Genomic DNA, 18,364 nt, shown 5'->3' with positions numbered 1-18,364 from the left:
GTAGAAAGCAGGGACCGTATAGAGTGCAATGCATCCGGAAGCACTGTTTCCCATTGCTGGTCTGGTAGGCCCCGAGATCTTAAAGCGAGACGTACGGAATTCCAGATGATACCGTTATACCTCTCTACCTGCCCATTTCCGATGGGATGGTATGGTGTTGTTTTGCTTGTAGCAATTCCCCGTTCTGAGAGGTAGTCCTTGAGTTCCCTTGACATAAAGGATGGACCCCGATCTGAGTGAATATAAGCCGGCATGCCACAGAGAGAAAATACCTGCTCAAGGCAGCAGATTACTGTGGACGCCAGCATATTGGAGCAGGGGAAGGCAAACAGAAAACGTGAATATTCGTCGATCATGGTGAGCAAATATGTGTTCCGAGTTGAAGAGGGCACTGGGCCCTTAAAATCGATGCTAAGTCGTTGCATCGGTTGGGTTGCATGTATGAGTATACCAGCTGAGGGGCGGAAGAACTGAGGTTTTAATTCCGCACAAAGCCGGCATTCTGAGCATATTTTCTTTACATCTCCAGTGGAAAAAGGGAGATTCCGTGATCGTACGAAATGTAGCATGCGCGTAACGCCAGGATGACACAAACCATTGTGGACATCCATGAGAGTGGAGGATGACATAGTAGAGCAGAATGCCCGTGTGAGGGTGTCCGGGGCCACATTCTCCTTGCCAGGCCGATAGAGAATGGTATAACCAAAAGAGGCCAGTTCCATCCTCCAAAGTTGTATTTTATTATTCTTAATTTTGGTTCGTTTTCGATTATCGAGCATGAAGACGACTGATCGTTGGTCCGTGATCAATGTAAAGTGCTGGCGAGCTAGAAAATGGTTCCACTTCCGTACTGCCTCTATGATGGCTGTGGCTTCTTTCTCAACCGGAGGATAATGTAGCTCGGCACCTTGTAAGGTCCTGGACATAAATGCTACAGGACGACCTTCCTGATTCAGAGTAGCCGAGATCGCCACCTCCGAGGCATCACATTCAACCACGAAAGGGAGATTCTCATCGATGGAGTGAAGAGCCGCTTTCTCCAACTGTTTTTTGAGAAGGTTAAAGGCTGCAACAGCCGCTGTTCCCAGTGGAAATGATCTAGCATGCAGCAAGGGTTGGATTTTGTCCGAAAAATGAGGAATCCATTTAGCGTAGTATGCAAACAGACCAAGAGCCCGACGTAAAGAAGCCGGATTCTTAGGTGACGGGAGCTCTTGGAGCGGGCGAAGTCTTTCTGGGTCTGGCTTAATGATACCATTGCCTACGCAGTAGCCAAGGATGTTGATGGTCGGTTGCGACTCAACAGATTTGGATTCATTCAGGGTCAAATTACGGCGATGGAGGGCATCCCGAAATTTTTGGAGGTTGGAGTCGTGTTCCTGTTGATCGTGACCTGCAATGGTAATGTTATCAAGATAGGGAAAAGTGTCCCTTAGGTTTTCCTGCTTAACCAGGCCATCCATTGCCCGTTGAAAGGCAGCCACTCCATTAGTAACCCCGAATGGGAGGCGACGAAATTGGTACAGCCGTCCATTAGCCTCAAAGGCTGTGTACTGCTTATCTGAGACCTTCAAGGGTAACTGATGATAGGCACTTTTTAAATCGTAAGTTGAGAACACTTTGTATTCGGCCAGTTTATTAACCATATCATCAATGCGTGGCAATGGGTAGGCGTCCAAGTCGGTATATTGATTGATGGTTTGCGAATAATCGATGCATAGTCGCTGTTTGTGAGGTTTTAGAGGGTTCTTGATAATGACGACTTGAGCCCGCTAGGGCGACGAACATGGTTCAATGATATCCTCTGCTAGAAGTCGAGAGATTTCAGCCGCAATAAAAGATTGGTCTTCCTGATTAAAGCGCCGCGATTTCGTTATTATCGGTTGGCATTGAGGCGGAATACTGGCAAATAATGAGGGTTCATCAAGTGAAGCTGCTGATAATGCACAAAAAGGTAATTTAGATGGTATATTAGAAATAGTAAGTCCGGGTTTGGATCCACCAAACTCAATGGTGAGTTTCTTATGCTGTTTTTGGAAGTCCAGCCCTAAGAGGAGATCACTACATAAGTCTTTGAGCACCGAAAGTCGGGTGGAGGGATACATACGACCATGAAGTGTCATATCAACAACACAAAAGCCGGAGATTCTGGTATTAAGTGATGACTGGGCCATCGCAATTGCCTGGTCCGATGGGAAGACATGTAGTTTCAATTTCGCAACAATCTGTTCCTTAATGAAACTATCAGTACTTCCTGAGTCAATTAAGGCATCTAAGGTATGCCCTTTAATTGAAATTTTTGTGGCTGCCTGAGACAGGTTCTGTGGGCAAGCAGCTGTAATTGGTGTCGTTGCACAGAGAGTGGCTAAAACTCTCGGTGTGCTTCTTCGGGAGAGAGCTCGAGAGGAAGCTTGATAGGTCCTAGCTGGAGCATCTTGATAGGCCCTAATTGGGGCAGTTCGGTAGGTCTTAGCTGGATTGGCCCTCGTAGAGGCCCTTGATAGGCAAACTTTAGCAAAGTGTCCTTTTTTCCCGCAATAACTGCAGATTGCATTGCGAGCAGGGCAGGTTTTCCTAGGGTGAAAAGCATCTCCACAAAAGAAGCATTCCTTCCTAGATTGCCAAGAGGCTGCTAAAGTGGGGTCGTCCTCCTCTTCTTCATCAGAATTATCAGAATTAGATTCCCCCATGATAGGGTTCACCTGAGACCGCTTGAATTGTCTGGTTGCAGCTACAGCAGCAGATCGAGATCTGGGCAGCTGATAGAGGTCTGCATTTCTCTTTGCCAAATCCAGTGAACAAGCTAGGTCAAAAGCTTTTTGTAGCTCAAGTGTTTTACTTTCTAGTAGACGCTGGCGTATAAATGGAGAGGCAATCCCGCAGATGAAAGCATCACGAATCATTTCTTGGCGGTACAGCTCAGCTGAGGCTGCCTGAAAGTTACAATCTACGCTGAGCCTGCGAAGTTCTTGCAGGAATTCGTCAATTGATTCCCCTGGCCCTTGTCGGGCTGTGGCCAGTAGATGTCTAGCATAGACCTCATTTGGGGTCTTCGCATACAGTTTCTTAAGTGCCCGAATCACCTCTTCGTAATTATCCCAGTCATCAACATATTCGAACACTTTTGGGGTCACATAATTGACAAGTATCTTCAATTTAGCAGGAGCATCCACTTTACATTCATCCAGAAAATTCTCAAAAGTACGATACCAATGCTTCCATACCCTGCCAGCTGCTGGTGTATTCGGGTCCAAGTCCAGACGAATAGGTCTAAGGATTTTCTCCATGATGGGTGGTTCCCTGGATCCTTAACTTCCGAGTTTGTCTGAAGGTCTAGTATTTGTCAGTGTAAATATTAAGTTACTTAAATTGATGTAAGAAAAAGGAGACTTACCATCAAGTAACTTTAAAGTAAGCTTTAAGTAACTTATAAACACACTATATACAAGAGAGGTCTTTACCATGCCTCTGGTAGAAGCCTCTTACAATACTGAACAGACCAGTATTTATACCAGTCCAACAGGAAGTGACATATGACAGGAAGTGAGGTATGTACACAGTTCATAGTTCACAGTTCATAGTTCACAGGAAGTGATGACATAACTTCCCGGAAGTTAGCATTTTTATCACACATTGCGCTCAATGACAGACGCGGAGACGCGATATGCTCAAATAGAAAAGGAGCTGCTCAGCATCACATACGCCTGTGAAAGATTTCACCAGTTTGTGTCAGGACAAGCAATCAGTGTAGAGACTGACCATAAGCCCTTGATTGCATTGTTCCAAAAGCCACTAAATAGCTGTCCGCTTAGAATACAAAGAATGATGATCAGGCTGCAACGGTATACATTGAATGTTGCGTACACACCGGGTAAGCTGATGTATACAGCAGACACGTTGTCCAGAGCTGTTGACCCAAGTGAGCCCGCAAACACCAAAATGGATGAAAAAGTGAACGCCTACGTGGACATGATCACAAGTGCACTGCCCATAGCAGATGCAAAAATAGAGCTCATAAAGACTGAGACAAACAAAGATGAAACACTGAGACGACTGAGGAAAAGCATCTTGGATGGATGGCTCAACATGAAGCAAGACTGCTCACCTGATATGGCAGAGTACTGGAACTGCAGGGCGGAACTATCAGTGGTCGAAGACATCATCTACAAAGGAAGTAAATTAGTTATCCCAAAGAGTCTGAGAAAAGAGATGCTAAAAAGAATCCATGGAGGACATCTGGGAATCGAAAAGTGTAAGAAAAGAGCACGAGAGGTGATGTACTGGCCACGAATCAACCAAGATGTGACAAATGAGGTGTCAAACTGCACAATATGCCTGAAATATCGAGCAAGCAATCCGGTAGAACCACTAAAGCCACACCCAGCGCCAGACAGACCTTACGAGAAGGTAGGCGCTGACCTATTCGTATGTCAAGGGAAGGACTATCTTGTAGTCACAGACTATTACTCCCTGTATCCAGAGGTTTGTAGACTGCACACCACCACTGCAGATGCTGTGATAACATGTATGAAAGCCATATTCTCCAGACATGGCGTGGCAAGCGAGGTCTTCACAGACAACGGACCCCAGTTTTACAATGCAAGTTTCCGACACTTTGCCAAATAGTGGGACTTTGTCCACACAACGTCAAGTCCTCACTTTCCACAGTCCAATGGACTAGTGGAAAAATCGGTCCAGACAGTGAAAAGACTGATGTACAAGGCAAAAGACAGTGGAACTGACTTCTACCAGAGCATGCTTGTATACCGCACAACGTCGCTCGAGTGTGGTAAGTCACCAGCCCAACTCCTTATGGGACGTCTGCTAAGGTCAAACCTACCCATCCCGGAGAACCTCCTGAAAACAAAAGAGGGGGAGAAAGTGAGGAAGTTCAAAGAACAACAGAAAGAAAAGCAAAAGTACTACTATGACAGAGGAACACAAAACCTACCTGAACTCCACACTGGTGACCAAGTAAGGTTCAAAGACAAAACAAACATATGGACTCAGAAGGGAACTGTCCTGAGTGAAGTCCAACCAAGATCATACACCATTCAGACAGATGAGGGTGCTGTTCTGCAAAGAAATCGTCGAGATCTTCTCATGGGACCAGCCACAGCAAGTCAAAAGACTGATACTGTTGAACAACCTGATCACACAGCAGGTCAAAAGACTGATACTGTTGAACAACCTGATCACACAGCTGAGAAATCATCATCTGAGGCAACAACTCAGATTCAAGGACAATCAATCAGAAAATCCTCAAGACACGTGAAGCCTCCTGAGAGACTCATTGAGCAAGTTTAAGGACTCTTGTTATAGAAGGAAGTAATGTTATCTTATTCTCTCTTCAAGTTCTAGGTATTTACATATTTCATGTGAACGCACAAAACAAGGTTAAAAAACCTTGATCATGATAATGATAATGTAAGTTCATTAAGTGTTACAGTTAAAATGCAGTGTAATACAAAGAAAACATGTTGTTAGATAAAAGTAAAATACTTTTGTTTTAAGAAAGGGAGATGTAATGATATCAGCAAATAGTGATGGTATTTGCCTGTTTGATTATTTATGCCTTACCAGCGTATTTGCCTGATTGATTATTTATGCCTCACCAGCAGAGGGCATGTGAGAGACAAGCAGTTTAGTTTTAGTTTCATTTTAGATGGATCTCTAAGATGGTGTCTCCTGTAATGCTGTTAACTTAGATGAACAAACTTTAGATTAAAAGACATTCTCTTTCATGAATGTGTCGTCATTGAACCCACATACAAATCAATACACCCCGTCTCTCTCTCTCCCCATCTCTCTCCCTCTTTCCCCCAGTCTCTCTCTATCCCCCCAGTCTCTCTCACACCCATTCTCTCTCTCTATCCCCCAGTCTCTCTCTATCCCCCCACTCTCTCTCTCACCTCCGTCTCTCTCTCCCCCAGTCTCTCTCTCTCTCACCCCAGTCTCTCTCCCCCAGTCTCTCTCTCCCAGTCTCTCTCTCTCTTCCCCAGTAACTCTCTCTCCCCCAGTCTCTCTCCCCAATCTCTCTCTCTCTCTCCCCGTCTCTCTCTCTCCCCAGTCTCTCTCTCTCTCTCTCCCTGTCTCTCTCTCTCTCCCCAGTCTCTCTCTCCCCAGTCTCTCTCACTCTCCCCATCTCTCTCTCTCTCCCCATCATGCACTCCATCGCTCCCCCAGTCTCTCTCCCCAAGTCTTTCTCTCCCTCAGTTCTCTCTCTCCCCCTCTCTATCTCACCGTCTCTCTCTATCTCCCCAGTCTCTCTCTCGCCCTCTCCCCGTCTCTCTCTCTCTCTCCCCAGTCTCTCTCTCCCCAGTCTCTCTCTCTCTCTCTCCCCCGTCTCTCTCTCCCCAGTCTCCCTCACTCTACCCCATCTCTCTCTCTCTCTCCCCGTCGCTCTCTCCATCGCTCCCCCAGTCTCTCTCTCTCTCCCCCAGTAACTCTCTCTCCCCCAGTCTCTCTCTTCCCCAATCTCTCTCTCCCCCAGTCTCTCTCTTCCCCAGACTCTCTCTCTCTCCCCCAGTCTCCCTCACTCTACCCCATCTCTCGCTCTCTCCATCGCTCCCCAGTCTCTCTTTCTCTCCCCCAGTCTCTCTCCCCCGTCTCTCTCTCCCCCAGTCTCTCTCTCTCCCTGTCTCTCTCCCCATCTCTCTCCCTCTCTACCCCAGTCTATCACCCCAGTTTCTCTCTATCCTCCCAGTCTCTCTCACCCCGTCTCTCTCTCTCACCCCGTCTCTCTCTCTCACCCCAATCTCTCTCTCTCTCCCCAGTCTCACTCTCTCTCCACGTGTCTCTCTCTCACCAGTCTCTCTCTCTCTTGCTCCTCCAGTCTCTCTCTCTCTCTCCTCCAGGCTCTCTCCCCCGCAGTCTCTCTCTCTCTCCCCCCAGTCTCTCTCTCTCTCCCCCAATGTCTCTCTCTCTCTCCAGTCTCAATCTCTCTCTCCCCAGTCCATCTCTCTCTCTCCCCCAGTCTCTCTCTCCCATCTCTCTCTCTCTCCCCCAATGTCTCTCTCTCTCCCCAGTCTCTCTCTCTCTCCCGTCTCTCTCTCTCTCTCCCCAGTCTCTCTTTCTCCCCAGTCTCTCTCTCTCTCCCCAGTCTCTCTCTCTCTCCCCAGTCTCTCTCTCGCCCCAGTCTCTCTCTCTCTCCCCCCAGTCTCTCTCTCTCTCCCGGTCTCTCTCTTTTCCCCAGTCGCTCTCTCTTTCCCCCCAGTCTGTCTCTCTTTCCAAGTCTCTCTCTTTTCCCCAGTTGCTCTCTCTTTCCCCCCAGTCTGTCTCTCTTTCCAAGTCTCTCCCTCTCTCTCGCTCCCCCAGTCTCTCTCTTCCCCTCTCTCTCTCCCTGTCTCTCTCCCCCAGTCTCTCTCTCCCCCAGTCTCTCTCACTCCCCAGTCTCTTTCTCTCCCCCAGTCTCTCTCTCTCTCCCCCAGTCTCTCACTCCTCGACTCGCTCTCTCCCCGTCTCTCTCCCTCTTTCCCCCAGTCTCTCTCTATCCCCCCATTCTCTGTCTCCCCGTCTCTCTCCCTCTCAACCCCAGTCTCTCTCTCTCTCTCCCCATCTCTCTCTCCCCCAGTCTCGCTCTCTCCCACCAGTCTCTCTCTCCTCGTCTCACTCTCGCTTGCAGTCAGAATCAGGGGAATTTATAATGGGGAACAAAGAAATGGCAGACCAACTAAATACATATTTTGGTTCTGTCGTCACAAAGGAGGACACAAATAACCTCCCAGAGATGTCGGGGAACATAGGGTCTGATGACAGGGAGGAACTGAAAGAAATCAGTATTTGTAGGGAAATGGTGTTAGGGAAATTGATGGGATTAAAGGCCGATAAATCCCCAGGGCCTGATAATCTACATCCTAGGGTACTTAAGGAAGTGGCCCTAGAATTGCTGATCATCTTCCAACATTCGATGGAATCTGGAACAGTACCCATGGATTGGAGGGTAGCTAATGTTACCCCACTATTCAAAAAAGGTGGCAGAGAGAAAACGGGGAATTACAGACTAGTAAGCCTGACATCGGTAGTGGGGAAAATGCTAGAGTCCATTATAAAAGATGTAATAGCAGAGCACTTGGAAAACAGTGACAGGATCGGACAAAGTCAACATGGATTTACAAAAGATAAATCATGCTTGACTAATCTACTGGAATTTTTTGAGGATGTAACCGGTAAAATAGATAAGGGAGAACCAGTGGATGTGGTGTATTTGGACTTTCAGAAGGCTTTTGATAAGGTCCCACATAAGAGATTAGCGTGTAAAGTTAAGGCACATGGGATTGGGGGCAAGGTATTGACTTGGATAGAGAACTGGTTGGCAGACAGAAAGCAAAGAGTTGGAATAAACGGGTCTTTTTCCGAGTGGCAGGCAGTGACTAGTGGGGTACCGCAGGGATTGGTCCTTGGACCCCAGCTATTCACAATATATATAAATGATCTGGACAAGGGAACTAGATGTAATATCTCCAAATTTGCAGATGACGCAAAGCTGGGTGGGCGTGTGTGCTGTGAGGAGGATGCCGAGAAACTCCAGGATGATTTGGACAGGTTGGGTGATTGGGCAAAAGCATGGCAGATACAATATAACGTGGATAAATATGAGGTTATCCACTTTGGTGGCAAAAACAGGAAGGCAGATTATTATCTGAATGGCAATAGATTGGGAGAAGGAGAAGTGCAACGAGACCTGGGTGTCCTTGCGCACCAGTCGCTGAAGGTAAGCATGCAGGTGCAGCAGGCGGTTAAGAAGGCAAATGGTATGTTGGCCTTCGTAGCGAGAGGGTTTGAGTACAGGGACAAGGATGTCTTGCTGCAGTTGTACAGGGCCTTGGTGAGACCACATCTTGAGTATTGTGTGCAGTTTTGGTCGCCTTATCTGAGGAAGGATGTTCTTGCCATGGAGGGAGTTCAGCGAAGATTCACCAGGCTGATACCTGGGATGGCAGGAATGACGTATGAGGAGAGATTGGGACGATTGGGCTTGTACTCGCTGGAGTTCAGAAGAATGAGAGGGGATCTCATTGAAACTTATAAAATTCTGACAGGACTGGACAGACTAGATGCAGGAAGGATGTTCCCGATGGTTGAGGAGTCCAGAACCAGAGGTCACAGTCTAAGGATAAGGGGTAGGCCATTTAGGACAGAAATGAGGAGGAATTTCTTCACCCAGAGAGTGGTGAACCTGTGGAATTCTCTACCACAGAGGGCAGTAGAAGCCAATTCATTAAATATATTCAAGAAGGAGTTGGAATATTTCTTAAGGCTAAAGGGATCCAGGGGTATGGGGAAAAGGCAGGGACAGGGTACTAAATTGGATGATCAGCCATGATCGCATTGAATGGTGGAGCAGGCTCGAGGGACCGAATGGCCTACTCCTGCTCCTATCTTCTATGTTTCTATGTTTCCCCATCTCTCTCTCTCTACCCCAGTCTCTCTCTCTCAGCTTCTCCAATCCAATTCCAATTCCAATTAAAATGCTTTATTGGCATGAAAGTTTACAGAGAACTATATTGCCAAAGCTTACATAGCAAAAAGGTACAGTTTTCCAACATTCTGTAGGTGTCAATCGATTTGACATTTGTTGGGTACATACAATATTACTTTTAAACAATATTAATTTTAAACAGTCTTTGTACTTCATTTGGTACGTTCAATATTAATTTTAAACAGTCTTAATTTTAAACAGTCCTCAGGTTGTGACATGTTGTTACATATTTGGCCCCAAGGTATGGTCTGTCTCCTTCTCCTAGGGCTAATCTCAATTTTGACAGATCATCCAATTCCTTGAAATCTGGGGTTGTTTGGCTTAGCTTGTTGAATAATATGTTTCTTGATGTGTTGAATTTTTCGCATTTTAGGAGGAAATGCATTTCTGTTTCAACCTCGCCAGCCAGACATTGATCGCATATTCTATTCTCTCTAGGCTGCCAGGATTTCTTGTATCTGCCTTTTTCAATTTCCAGTTGGTGGTCGCTTAGTCTGTACCTGGTGAGGGTCTGTCTCTGTTTTGTGTCTCTGATGGTCGTGAGGTAGTCTGCCAGTTTATATTCTCTTTTTAGGGCCCGGTAACATTCTAATCTGCTTTGGCTTTCGGTTATTTTGTTCCAATGTTCCAGGTAGGTTTCTTTGCATTTTTTAATGATTTGGTTCACTCGGATTGGTGTTTGGACGGCTGTGTTGGTCTGGGGCTGGTCAGGGTCCGGCTGAGTACTTAGTTTCCGTAGCAGCTGACTCAGGGGACTCTTTTCTGGGTTTAGCTCTTGGGTCTGAAAGGCTTTGAAATGAAGGGTGTCTGGGGAGCTAGATTTGAGGTGATTTAGGAAGTTTAGTGCTCGTTTTTGGATGTTTATTATCAGTGGGTATCTGCCTAGTTCGGCTCTGCATGCATTTGTTGGCGTTTTCCTTTGGGTGCGAAGGATGCTTCGGCAGAATTCTGCATGTAGGGCTTCTATTGTATGTTTTTCCCATTTAGTGTACTCGTTTTTGGATGTTTATTATCAGTGGGTATCTGCCTAGTTCGGCTCTGCATGCATTTGTTGGCGTTTTCCTTTGGGTGCGAAGGATGCTTCGGCAGAATTCTGCATGTAGGGCTTCTATTGTATGTTTTTCCCATTTAGTGTAGCTTTGGTGATTTAGCGGCTCTCTTTCTCTCCAGTCTCTCTCTCTCTCTGTCTCTTTCTCTCCACCAGTCTCTTTCACTCTCCTCCAGTCCCTCTCTCCCAATCTCTCTCTCTCCCCAGTCTCTCTCTCTCTCCCTCCATCTCTCACTCTCTCTCATCCCCAGTCCCTCACTCCCTCAGACCCCCTCTCTCCCCCTCCCCCCAGTCTCCCCCAGTCTCACTCTCTCCCCCAGTATCTCTCTCCCCATCTCACTCCCTCTCCCCATCTCCCCCTCTCTCCCTCTCCCCATCTCTCTCTCTCTCCCCAGTTTCGCTTTCTCGCTCTCCCTGGCCCCAGTCTCTCTCTCTCACCTCCAGTCTCTCCCTCTCTCTCTCTCTCCCTCCCACCTCTCACTCTCTCTCTCCCAGTCTCTCTCTCTCTCGCTCCCCCAGTCTCTCTCTCTTCCCCCCTCTCTCTCCCCGTCTCTCTCTCTCTCCCCGTCTCTCTCATTCCCCCAGTCTCTCTCTCTCTCCAAGTCACTCTCTCCCCAGTCTCTCTACCCATCGCTCTCTCCCTCCCCGTCTCACTCTCGCCCAGTCTCTCTCTCCCCCAGTCTCTCTCTCCCCATCTCTCTCTCTCCCCCTCTCACTCTCCCCCAGTCACTCTCTCCCCAGTCTCTCTCTCCCCAGTCTCTCTCTCCCCCAGTTTCTCTCTCTCCCAGTCTCTCTCTCCCCCAGTTTCTCTCTCCCCCAGTCTCTCTCTCTTCCCCCCTCTCTCTCCCCGTCTCTCTCATTCCCCCAGTCTCTCTCTCTCTCTCCAAGTCACTCTCTCCCCCAGTCTCTCTCTCCCCATCTCTCTCTCTCCCCCTCTCACTCTCCCCCAGTCACTCTCTCCCCAGTCTCTCTCTCCCCCAGTTTCTCTTTCCCCCAGTCTCTCTCTCTCCCCAGTGTCTCTCTCTCTCTCTCCCCCAGTCACTCTCTCCCCAGTCTCTCTCTCCCCCAATCTCTCTCTCTCTCTCCCCATCTCTCTCTCTCTCCCCACTCTCCCTTTCTCTCTCTCCCTGGCCCCAGTCTCTCTCTCTCTCACCTCCAGTCTCTCCCTCTCTCTCTCTCTCTCCCTCCCACCTCTCACTCTCTCTCTCCCAGTCTCTCTCTCTCTCTTCCCCAGTCTCTCTCTCTCTCCCCCAGTATCTCCCTCCCCGTCTCTCTCTCCCCTAGTCTCCCTCTTCCCCAGTCTCTCTCTCTCTCTCTCCCCCAGTATCTCTCCCCAGTCTCTCCCCGTCTCTCTCTCTCCCCGTCTCTCTCTTCGCCAGTCTCTCTCTCCCCAGTCAATCTCTCCCCCAGTCGTTCTCCCTCTCCCCCATCTCTCTCTCTCTCTCCCGCTGTCTCTCCCCCATCGCTCTCTCTCTCCCCCTCTCACTCTCTCCCAGTCTCTCTCTCCCCCTCTCACTCTCTCCCAGTCTCTCTCTCTCCCCAGTCTCTCTCTCTCTCTACCCCAGTCACTCTCTCCCAGTCTCTCTCTCTCTCCCCAGTCTCTCTCTCTCTCTCCCCCAGTCACTCTCTCCCCAGTCTCTCTCTCCCCCAGTCTCTCTCTCCCCCAGTTTCTCTCTCCCCCAGTCTCTCTCTCTTCCCAGTCTCTCTCTCTCTCTCCCCCAGTCACTCTCTCCCCAGTCTCTCTCTCCCCCAGTCTCTCTCTCCCCCAGTCTCTCTCTCTCCCCCAGTCACTCTCTCCCCAGCCTCTCTCTCCCTCAGTCTCTCTCTCCCCCAGTCTCTCTCTCCCCCCCGTCACTCTCTCCCCATCTCTCTCTCTCTCTCCCCCAGTCTCTCTCCCCCAGTCTCTCTCACTCTCTCTCCCCCAGTCTCTCTCTCCCCCAGTCTCTCTCTCCTCCCGTCACTCTCTCCCCATCTCTCTCTCTCCCTCCCCCAGTCTCTCTCCCTCCCCCCAGTCTCCCCCAGTCCCTCTCTCTCCCCCCAGTCCCTCTCTCTCCCCCCAGTCTCTCTCTCTCGCTCCCCCAGTCTCTCTCTCACCACTCTCTCTCTCTCCCCCAGTCTCTCTCTCTTCCCCCGTCCCTCTCTCTCCCCCAGTCTCTCTCCCTCCCCCCAGTCCCTCTCCCTCCCCCCAGTCCCTCTCCCTCCCCCAGTCTCCCCCAGTCTCTCTCCCTCCCTCCCCCAGTCTCCCCCAGTCTCTTTAGCTCCCCCCTTTCGATCCTCTCTGTCTCCCCCCCCCCCCATCCCCAGCCACCAGCGATCCAGTTCTCCCATGGAGCAGAGTGACCCCGCTGCAAAGCCGCAACTGTTGGGCAATGCAAGTGCGCGGCTCTGGGATACCACGCAGAGGCACCGAAGCCCACTGTCCCGCTCCTGCGGGCCTAATGAACGAGCCTGCAGGGCGTGACTAAAAAGAGCGCCTGCGCGCTGGGGCCGGCTCCACTGGGACTGCGCGGCCTGCAACACCTGGTGCGCAGCAGCCTTGAGGGAACTATGCAGTCACGCAGCCATGCAGCTTAAGGGGAACAGTGATGAGAGGGCTGTCCTATGAGGAGAGGTTGATTGGATTGGGCCTATACTCTCTGGAGTTTAGAAGAATGAGAGGGGATCTCATTGAAACATATAAAATTATTAGAGGGATTGTCAGGGTAGATGCTGAGGGGTTGTTTCCCCTGGTTGGGGTGTCTCGAACCAGGGGTCACAGTCTCAGGATAAGGGGTCGGCCATTTAGGACTGAGATGAGGAGGAATTTCTTCACCCAGAGGGCGGTGAATCTTTGGAATTCTCTGCCCCAGAGGGCTGTGGAGGCTCAGTCGTTGAGTATATTCAAGGCTGAGATCGATAGATTTTTGGACTCTCGGGGAATCGAGGGATATGGAGATCGGGCGGGAAAGTGGAGATGAGGTCGAAGATCAGCCATAATCTTATTGAATGGTGGAGCAGGCTCGAGGGGCCGTGTGGCCGACTCCTGCTCCTAATTCTTATGGTTTTATGTTGTTAACACAGCAGCCAATTTGCACACAGCAAGATCCCACAAACAGCACTGAGATAACCAGATCGTCTGTTTTTTAGTGATAAAAACAGAAAATGCTGGAAATACTCAGCAGGTCAGGCAGCATCTGTGGAGAGAGAAACAGAGTTAACGTCTCAGGTCTGTGGCCCTTCGAAGGGTCTTCAACCTGAACTGTTAACTCTGTTTCTCTCTCCACAGATGCTGCCTGACCTGCTGAGTATTTCCAGCATTTTCTGTTTTTATTTCAGATTTCCAGCATCCGCAGTGTTTTGCTTTTGTATTAGTGTTTTTTAGTGATGTTGTTTGGGGGATAAATATTGGCCATGTGCACCTAAGAGGACAGACGGGGCCTCGCCCTAACGTCCCATCCGACAGTGCAGCACTCCCTCAGTATTGAAGTGGGGCTTGGAAGGAGATTACACAATGTCCACTGGTACCCTTGAAGCCTCTGACCAGTGCACACGACAGAATATTGGTTGTATCATTGACCATGAAGATCAAATTTTAATTTAATTCCCCTGAAACTTTAGTTCAGATAGGTCACTCGTATTATTGGTTGGCTCCCTCTTGGGGGTACTTGTAGTGTGTATTTGAGCTTTGGTGGCTTTGGGCTGGCCCAGTGTCATTCCATTGCTTGATTTGAAATCGTCCTGGTTGGCAGGGGATTAAGGGACAATCAAACTGAAGATCCTCCTGGTGGGTGTGCTCACTTAGCCTGGCGAAATCCGCCATGCATTAGTCCAGGATGGCCGGGGAGGGTCTCCCAGACTACTCGCTGCTGGTCGGGGCCCTGCCACGTGCCTGGGTGACCTTGGAATGAAGACGCATAATATCCAAAGCTTCCCGCGGCCGTTGGGCACAGCAGAATGTGATCTGCCTCATCGATGATGGAAATAGGACCCATATTTTAAACCCTTTGAGGGCATTGTGAATTTTTGCGTGGGCAGTTTGGCCTCTATTCATGGTGCCCTCCCCTTCCATCCCCTCCAGGGGATGCAGCTGTATTTGTTTGGTGAAACTGGGGCTCACTCCACAGTCCAATTCAAGATGGGAATCGATGCAGCAGTCTGCTCAAAGCAATACCATGCCGGGTGCTGCCTCCACCTTGGCGCCTTTTGCTGGTAAGGCCAGATCTAGACTCCCCTTGCACAGAGGGTGCAGAGGAGATTTACCAGGATGTCGCCTGGACTGGGGAATTTTAGCTATGAGGAAAGATTGGATAGGCTGGGGTTGTTTTCATTGGAACAGAGGAGGCTGAGGGGAGACTTGATTGCAGTGTATAAAATTACGAGGGGCCTGGATAGAGTGGATCAGAAGGACCTATTTCCCTTAGCAGAGGGGTCAATAACTAGGGGGCAAAGATTTAGAAGGTAGAAGGTTTAGAGGGGGTTTGAGGAGAAATGTTTTCACCCAGAGGGTGGTGGGGGTTTGGAACTCACTGCCTGAAAGGGTGGTCGAGGCAGAGACCCTCATCACATTTAAAAAGCACTTGGAGATGCACTTGAAGTACCGTAACCCACAGGGCTACGGACCAAGAGCTGAAAAGTGGGGTAGCAAAATACTGCGGATGCTGGAAATCCGAAATAACAACAGAAAATGCTGGAAAAACTCAGCAGGCCAGGCAACATCCGTGGAGAGAGAAATAGAGTCAACGTTTCGGGTCGAAACCCTTCTACAGAACCCTTCTACAGAAAGTGGGATTAGGCTGGATCACTCTTTGTCGGCTGGCGCGGACACGACGGGCCGAATGGCCTCCTTCTGTGCTGTAAATTTCTATGATTCAAAAGCTCCCCTTCCTCCATCTCTTCTAACACTTCTCCCTCCACCTGCTCTGCTGTGAGCACCCCCACCACCACTTCCTTAAATGCCTAAACCAATGGAATTTCTTTAACCACAGCTTCCATTCAAACTCTGATCACTTGTAATGCCAGCTGGTGCCACCATAGTTGTGCTGTGACACGATACCTGTGCTGTCTCTCCCTCTAACATAACCTTACTGTATGTACATAACCCACTTATATATGTATAACTTACCTGTTAGGGCCGTTGCCCCTTTAACTCACCGTTTAGGGCCATTGCCCCTTTAAGACGCGCCCGAGCGTGATGACGTCACGCCACGTACAACGTGACGTGCGTCAGGCGGCTGCCGGCCCGACCCGGCTCTCCAGAAAGGCTGCCGGCACAGCCCGGCCCAGCGTCTTCGGCCGCATCGATCAGCCGCCGGGAGCGCCGCTATCTTCCGCTCCCGCGGCAAGCACCGGCCCAGCCTGGCCTACAGCTCCTGCTCCCGACTTAGGCCCCAACGGCCAGCGACGCAACTACCGGCAAACGCGACGACGTCACGACCCCGAGCGTGATGAGGTCACCACGCTCCCCACGGCACTGCAAGTTCATTCCTCGTGGAGCTGCCGCCGGAACAAGACCTGCGCCACGGTGCTCCTCGGTTGTATTGTCCCCACGCTTCAGTCTTGGAAATTGTTTGTCTGTGAGTATTTAGAATGCTATAGACGATTAGCGTACACTGTATGTTGTAGAAAATGTTTAGTTGTAACTTTCTCTGTCTAGCTGGTTAACTAGCAGCCGTATTTGATACACTATGTACAGGGCTAATTTAAAGAGAATGCCTTCCAGCTTGCTAAATGTAATTCGTTGCCAGATGTACCGTGTTGCCCAGGCGTACCTAAATTTGTGTATACATGTCAATTATGCGTCTGTATACTAACGTGTCCTTCCATTTCTGTGTTGTATTTCAGTTTTACAATAAGAATCTTTCAGTAAAGCGTTACAAGAAAAGTCAAGCCTTGTGATTTTATTGGAAGATATCGAGTTGTTCGCTATCTGTCTAGCTCTGCATAGGATCGCGTTGCGAGGGCAGAACAGTACCCCTTGTATGCAATGGCAGGGTAAGAGTGATGGTGCACTGTAAACTTCAGTTCCGGGCATTGGCTCACGGTTTGTCCAGGGCCGGAAGCGCAGTCGCTTATTTTTTTTCCCCCTGAGGTGGATAACTGTTGTTGCTCAAAAGTGGCACCTTGCTGTGACACCAACATTCTATCTGGAACGAAGCAGTGAATCGAATGGGACACAGTGGGACGGCTGGGAGAGTGTGAGTGGAGTGGAAGTACGGCAGGGTGGCATGGCGTGTAGCCGCAGTGGGGAAGGGTAATGGCAGCCTATTGATTTCATTAATAATGAATCACTGCCTACGCACCAAACACAATTATTATCCCCCTGACTAACAAATTTGGTGTTGAGCAGTTTTTGGAGTGGACAGGCTACTTTCCAATAAATTATATGACAGCACGTTCTCGCCCCTCATTAAACAGACAGGCCAGTGGTTGTATTTAAACCCTATCAGAAGAAACATAGAAGATAGGAGCAGGAGTAGGCCATTCAGCCCCTCGAGCCTGTTCCACCATTCAATGAGATCGTGGCTGATCATCCAAACTCAGTACCCTGTCCCTGCTTTCTCCCCATATCCCTTGATCCCTTTAGCCTTAAGAAATATATCTAACTCCTTCTTGAATATATTTAATGAATTGGCCTCCACCGCCTTCTGTGGTAGAGAATTCCGCAGGTTCACCACTCTCTGGGTGAAGAAATTCCTCCTCATCTCTGTCCTAAATGGCTTACCCCTTATCCTTAGACTGTGACCCCTGGTTCTGGACTCCCCGACCATCGGGAACATCCTTCCTGCATCTAGTCTGTCTAGTCCTGTCAGAATCTTATAAGTTTCAATGAGATCCCCTCTCAATCTTCTAAACTCCAGCGAGTACAAGCCCAATCGACTCAATCTCTCCTCGTAAGTAAAGAGCAGCATCAATAGAAACAGCAGTGGGGTGACACTGTCATCCTCAACCTCCCATCCCTTCAACAATCGGATCTCTGTCTTCAGTGCAAGTGTCCGACCAGCTTCTCGCCTCTGAGAAGCAGACAGACACACGCTGACAGGATGAAGCGGAGAATTACACCGAGTTAGCTTGTGTCGAGACTGTGTGGTTTGCAGCTGAGGTGTTGCTGAAGGCCACGTTTCATTCTTTCTGAGGGGGTGCCTGCACTGCTTCAGGCGCAATCTCGCTCCCTGTCTTTCACTCTCTGTCTGTTCCTGCCATTTCCGCTGTATCGCCCACACTCTGTGCCTGCTCCCAGCTCCTCCTGGTTGCTCTCTTTATCTCCTTCCACACGGGTGGGTAGCACTACAGGACCGTACATTATAATAGAACCAGCTCACCGTACCTGTTTTATATTTATTGCCCATTCTCTCTAGTTTCTCCCCGCCCCGCCCTTTCCAAGCTCATCTCATCCATGAGGCCCACCTCCTGTTCCCTCAACCCCATTCCCATTAAATTCCCGATCATCCAATTTCCCTTCCTCGCCCCCCAATTTTAGCCAAATGTTGTAAATGATTCATGTTCCTAAAGCATTGTTCCTCCAATGCTAGGGACCATAAATATAAGATAGTCACTAATAAATCCAATCGGGAATTAAGGAAAAACTTCTTTACCTAGAGAATGGTGAGAATGTGGAACTCGCTACCACAGGGAGTGGTTGAGGTGAATAGAATAGATGGGGAAGCTGGATAAACACGTGAGGTGGTAAGGAATAGAAGGATGTGCTGATGGAATGAGATGAAGAGGGGCGGGAGGAGGCTCGTGTGGAGCAGAAACACCGGCACGGACCAGTTGGGCCGAATGGCCTGTTTCTCTGCCGTAGACTCGATGTAACTCTCTCTTTCAAAACCACTGTCATCACATCTCCCCGCTAAAAC

The sequence above is a fragment of the Somniosus microcephalus genome, chromosome 1 (assembly GCF_052327205.1).
Source record: "Somniosus microcephalus isolate GS21.2 chromosome 1, FLI_Smic_1.0, whole genome shotgun sequence".
In the NCBI taxonomy this organism is placed as follows: Eukaryota; Metazoa; Chordata; class Chondrichthyes; order Squaliformes; family Somniosidae; genus Somniosus; species Somniosus microcephalus.
The sequence above is the reverse complement of the archived record's forward strand: the minus strand, read 5'-3'. Positions refer to the sequence as shown.